The sequence below is a fragment of the Schistocerca serialis genome, chromosome 2 (assembly GCF_023864345.2).
Source record: "Schistocerca serialis cubense isolate TAMUIC-IGC-003099 chromosome 2, iqSchSeri2.2, whole genome shotgun sequence".
In the NCBI taxonomy this organism is placed as follows: Eukaryota; Metazoa; Arthropoda; class Insecta; order Orthoptera; family Acrididae; genus Schistocerca; species Schistocerca serialis.
The window spans coordinates 1121243314-1121249313 of record NC_064639.1 but is presented as its reverse complement, the minus strand read 5'-3'; positions in this window follow the sequence as shown (position 1 = coordinate 1121249313).

Sequence of the window (6000 nt, the reverse complement as noted above, 5' to 3'; positions counted from 1 at the left end):
ATGAATTGTTAATCATGATCTCCACCACGACCTATCCATCGGTTTTCCAATCTCCTGTTTAAGAAATGCTTCTGCTTTAGCCTTTTCCGTAAGATTTTCCAAACCGTCGGCTGTGGTACGTTTAGCTCCCTGCTTGCTTTATTCGTCGACTTACGCGGCTACGCGTGAAACTTGCCCGCACGCGTTCAACCGTTTCTTCGCTCACTGCAGGCCGACCCGTTGATTTCCCCTTACAGAGGAATCCAGAAGCTTTAAACTGCGCATACCATCGCCGAATAGAGTTAGCAGTTGGTGGATCTTTGTTGAACTTCGTCCTGAAGTGTCGTTGCACTGCTATGACTGACTGATGTGAGTGCATTTCAAGCACGACATACGCTTTCTCAGCTCCTGTCGCCATTTTGTCTCACTGCGCTCTCGAGCGCTCTGGCGGCAGAAACCTGAAGTGCGGCTACAGCCGAAGAAAACTTTATGAGTTTTTCTACGTATCTGTAGTGTGTCGTGACCATATGTCAATGAATGGAGCTACAGTGAATTTATGAAATCGCTTCAATCATTTGTAATAGCCCTGTATTGAGTACAGAGATACTTATACATTAGTTACCTATATTACATTAACTGCTGTTATCATCAGTAATTTAATGTCGACTACAAGTTCTATTAGAGAATTCATTGTCCATTGTGCAACTAACTGCCACGCGGGATTAGCGGAGCGGTCTAACGCGCTCCAGTCACGGACTGTGCGGCTTGTTCTGGCGGAGGTTCAAGTACTCCCTCGGGCATAGGTGTGTGTGTTTGTCCTTAGTATAATTCAGGTTAAGTAGTGTGTAAGCTTAGTGACTGATGACCTTAGCAGTTAAGTCCCATAAGATTTCACACACATTTGAACTTTTTTTGCACCTAAGTAATACTCCTAAACCCCTTAATTCAATATGTAATATACCAGAGGTTGAAAATACCGCTAAGTTGTAAAGTTCTTTTGTTATCACAAGACCGGTTTCGGGCTTTTGTACGCCCATCTTCAGGTGCCGTAACTTGGTGCTGTGATCCTCGAGCGCCGCGGTGGACGTGTACAAAGCGCAGTGTGCTACCTACGAAAGCAGAGCATGCTCTAGCTGGTATGAGGACATCGCGCCTTGAAGACGTCCACCGCGGCGCTCGGGGGTCACAGCACCAAGTTACGAAAGCCTGAAGATGGGCGTACAACAGCCCGAAACCGGTCTTGTGATAACAAAAGATCTTTGCAACTGTAGCGGTATTTTCAACCTCTGGTATAATCTCAGTTGCGGATGTTCCCCCAAAGGATTGTATGTAATATCCATTAGGCTAAACATGGTTTGATACTGCCATTGCCACATTTTTTTTAGAGTGATTACATTTCAGTTAACAATTGACAAATTAAGAGTTATTTCTTGCATTCTGAGTAAGACTCATGAAAACAGGTTAATGTACAAAGCGAAATGTTTAGGTGATTGATTTTTTTCTTTTGTAAATTTACTTCAAGAACAACTATTAACTACCTTAGTTACACAATGTCAGCAGTATTACGAGTGACATGGGGAACTCATATAATAGCAGACTTTTCTAAAAGTGAGACAAAGTTGTAACTGAGTCCAAATTACTTGTGTCATAATTTGAGCGAAGTATCCAAAGATTTCTACATCAATACAACTTTGAGGAAATTAGTCTTGTTAGAGGAAAGAAAACTGAACCTAAGGGTGAAAAATTAAAAAAAGGAAAATGGGGGGAGACAGTTGTACATTTGAAGTGACGGAGATAGAAATAAAATACAATAAAAATGTAGAAAAATGCTACATACGAAATAACTATAAAGATAAACTGGCAAAACAGCATTATAATGAACTAGCTGAAGAGCTATATAGTTTGCTACCAGCAAAAACCAGATTTGTTAAAGATTCTAACTCTCATGTATAAAACAGCTTCAAACTTCTGATTATTTACAAATGAGAGAATGTGTTAAGCATTTGATGTTGAGCAGGTAAGCGAGAAAAAGTGTACACAACCTTTGAGGTAGTGTTTAAAGTTCGTTGAAAGTCTCTAAGCGCACTCGTTTCAAATAATGGTCGGATGTAGCCTGGACATTTCCACCGGCTCGTTATGCTGCGTCAAGACATACACACATTTTATGACTGTAATACTTGTCTCATTCTGTTCAACTTAAAATATAAATTATACCTTTTAATGAGTATTTATGTCAGCATTTTAAATTTTGGAATTCGTCTCTTTTTGTAAGAAACACTGAAAAATCGGATTTTTTTGCTGTCCCTGGAAGCTGTTATACATGAAACCTGGAACAGAGTTTGGTTCCATGCTCCAGAATAATCTCTTAGTAACATAGATTGTGTGAATCCAGGAAAAACGAGGGAGAATTTGTAAATAATGTCGGAAGATGGAGAAAGTCTTTAGAGGTAGGGTAAAGTAATTTGTAAGTGGAATTAAACAATATTACAGAGCAAAAAGTTAACGGAGTTGAAGAATATTTAAAACAAAAATTAAGGAATTAAGAAATGAGTTTACCACTGCATAATGAGAACTGGAACAACATCACCCTGGGGAGTTTAGAATTTTGGGGACGCCGATTACGGGTCCAATTGGTGATTTGCAGGAAAATTAAGGAATACATTAAGCAGTTCTACACTGACAGTATTAAAGGTCACACTTATAGGAGAAATATGAGAGAGAAGTCAAAAGATTTGAGACAGTTTACAATGGAAGTAAAAGAGAGAGCAGCTAACATAGAAAGGAAAGTAAAGAGAGATGTCACTCAGACTAGACCCCATATTATGGTAATTAAGGCAATTAGTTTCAATAAACTTGAGTTTGAACCTTAAGATAATTTGAATCCAGCAGATTTTTGGTTTAAAAAGGAGATTTACTACAAAACAGTCAGAAAAAGATAAGATAATCAGTGTCACTGCTGCAAGGTGATTGTAGTGAGTGTGGATATGCAGTATTAGAGAAACATGATACTTTCGACGAATTATCATGGAGTTTTCTGGAAAAATACTGGTCTGAGAAAAGTCAGAAAGGTACGATGAAGACTTTCAACAGAGCACCCATATGCAACAGGCAATTACGTCAAAATATGAAAAAAATATTGTGTGGATCTGATAAAAGGAATAAAGTATTTGAATAAATGGTGTGATGATTGCGGCTTTATTGGCATCTTGATAGAAATGTTAGCTGAAAGTTAGAGGTATTCCGTCTCGACGAATAATAAAAAAAAAATTTGATGAGGTCTTAAATACATTAGGGAACATTGTCTGATGAGACATTGACAATGTAGTAAATTATTGAGGTCAGAGAAGAGGTAGTGAATCTGTTAGAGAAATGAGTCGGTGTGGGGACAGGAATTCGTTTGAGGGAAACGAAGGAGACAGTAAGGAAGGAAGGGGGCCCATACTGAGACGAGTTCCAACGTACAAACTGTGAATGGCGTGATGGTAAAAGAGTAAACTGTTTAGGCCAGAAAAGCAATGAAACTACATTTGCAAAAACAGAAAAAGTAGGCATGTTTGTGGAAATCAGGAACCAGAGTGTGAAGTATCCCATGACATAGGTACGAAAGTTGGAGTAAAAATTAGGATTAAGTAATACGAGTAATTATGCGCTGGGCGGTGGAAAGTATGGCAGGTCCAGTGGCTAGACCAAAGGACGCATGGTTTAATTCATACAAATTCTAGTCTGTACAGAACGCTGTCACAAAATCCTCACACAAAGTTATTTGATAATAAGCCTGATTTAAAGTAAGCACAGAAAAATAAGAGGCATCAGAACACCAAGTAAAGCAGTTACGGAGATCCGGAAGGGGAACACATTGTAATATGACCTTTTCATTGAGAACACTACAGTCAACAACCTGTCTACAGTCTTTGCCCTGTCCCTTAGACACCAAAAATAGAGGTGGGGCAGATGGAGAAGTTGAAGGTCTAATTACTCCATCGCGAAGCATGGCCTCAATCGTTTGAATTAAAATTTTCATTTTAGGTGTTGACACACGATAAAGAGCCAGGCGAACGAAAACATCATCCACTGAACAGATTTTGTATTGAATCTTGTCAGTCTTCCCAAACCGATCAGTTAGTACATAGGGAAACTCGCTTAAAAGTTGCCTTAACTGAACAACCTAAGGCTCACCCAGAAAACCAAGATTCACCTCGTCCGCTCATTGTGCAAGGTATTAATATTAACTTTATTGCGGAACTGGAACAGAAGACCATCTTCCCCGTCAGACGAAACTTACAGGTATTACTGGCAAAATCGAGGACTAATCCAGGACGCTGGATAAAATCACATCCAAACAATCAGGTGATAGATAATTTCTTCACCAGTAGCACCTTAACCGAACACGAGAAGCCAAGAACCCACAGGCTCACTCGTACCTCAGCCACAAAGACACCTCCTGCCCATTGTACCAATCATAATCAAGTAAAGAAGCAGAACTTTCGGAATCAGGTAGGCTGAAAATTGGTTCTGTATTAATTTGGGCAATACATAAGGATGAAGCCGCTTATTGAAAACGCACGGAACACCGCGGGCCTTTTCACTGGAACGGTTACTCGCCTACGATGGCGTCGGCTGTTGAGCATAGGCCCCGCTCAATGGGCCACTCCTCCACTAAGTGAGTCAGGGAATCACACCGAAAACACGATTTACTAGACGGTAATTTAACAGCTGGTTCGACATAGTGGTCACTATAGTAAGAAGAAACAGGTGGCTCACCCACACCTCGTCTCCGCTGCTCATCAGTAAATGTAAAGTTTTCCATAGAGGTTACAAAATCGTTGAGCTGAGCGAATGTGGTCGGCTTCTGAAAGAAAATGAGCCGTGGCCGATCGTCAGACCTAATGGCCTCTAAGATGCTGGAAATACAGTCTTATTCAGTGACATTCCTAGTCAAAGCCGAGAGAGCAATGCGGACACGCTCAACGTATTACATGAAGGTTTCATGAGAAGCCCGTACTTGCCATTAATTCAAGCGCTCAACTTCGTTCCTAATATGTGCTGGCAACTTTCTTTCAATTATGCAGGCGCAAAGCCACACCAGATTTCCCCACTCTTAGAGACACCTGACAGCAACTCGCTTAACAAACTCTTAAGCAAAGGGTTATGAAGAGAACGAATGACTAAATGCAGTGTCTGCAACGCGTTAGCATATAATCCAAACCGCACGATCAACCATAATACTTCACGAACTTGATTCAGATGGAAAATCGCTAGTTCAGTGATACCATTTAATAAACGTACATTGGGATTCGTCAATTTCATTTATGTACAAAATTAAGCAAGAAACCTCATATAAAATTAAACTGGAGCAATTTTATGCCAGTGAAATGGAGTGTGATTACTTTTAAAAAATTATTCTATGTTTATGTTTAATATATTCCGGAGGTAAAATAGTCCCCCATTCGGATCTTAGGGCGGGGACTACTCAGGAGGATGTCGTTATCAGGAGAAAGAAAACTGGTGTTCTACGAATCGGAGCATGGAATGTCAGATCCCTTAATCGGACAGGTAGGTTAGAAAATTTAAAAAGGGAAATGGATAGGTTAAAATTAGATACAGTGGAAATTAGTTAAGTTCCGGGGCAGGAGAAACAAGACTTCTGGTCAGGTGAATACAGGGTTATAAATACAAAATCAAATAGGGATAATGCAGAAGTACGTTTAATAATGAATAAAAAAATAGGAATGCGGGTAAGCTACTACAAACAGCACAGTGAACACATAGCTGTGGCCAAGATAGACACGAAGCCCACTCCTGCCACTGCAGTACACGTTTATATGCCAACTAGCTCCTCAGATGACGAAGAGATTGATGAAATGTATGATGAGATAAAAGAAATTATTCAGATAGTGAAGGGAGACGAAAATTTAATAGTCATGGGTAACTGGAATTCGATAATAGGAAAAGGAAGAGAAGGAAACGTAGTAGGTGAATATGGAACGGGGTAAAAAAGGAAAGAGGAAGCCACCTGGTAGA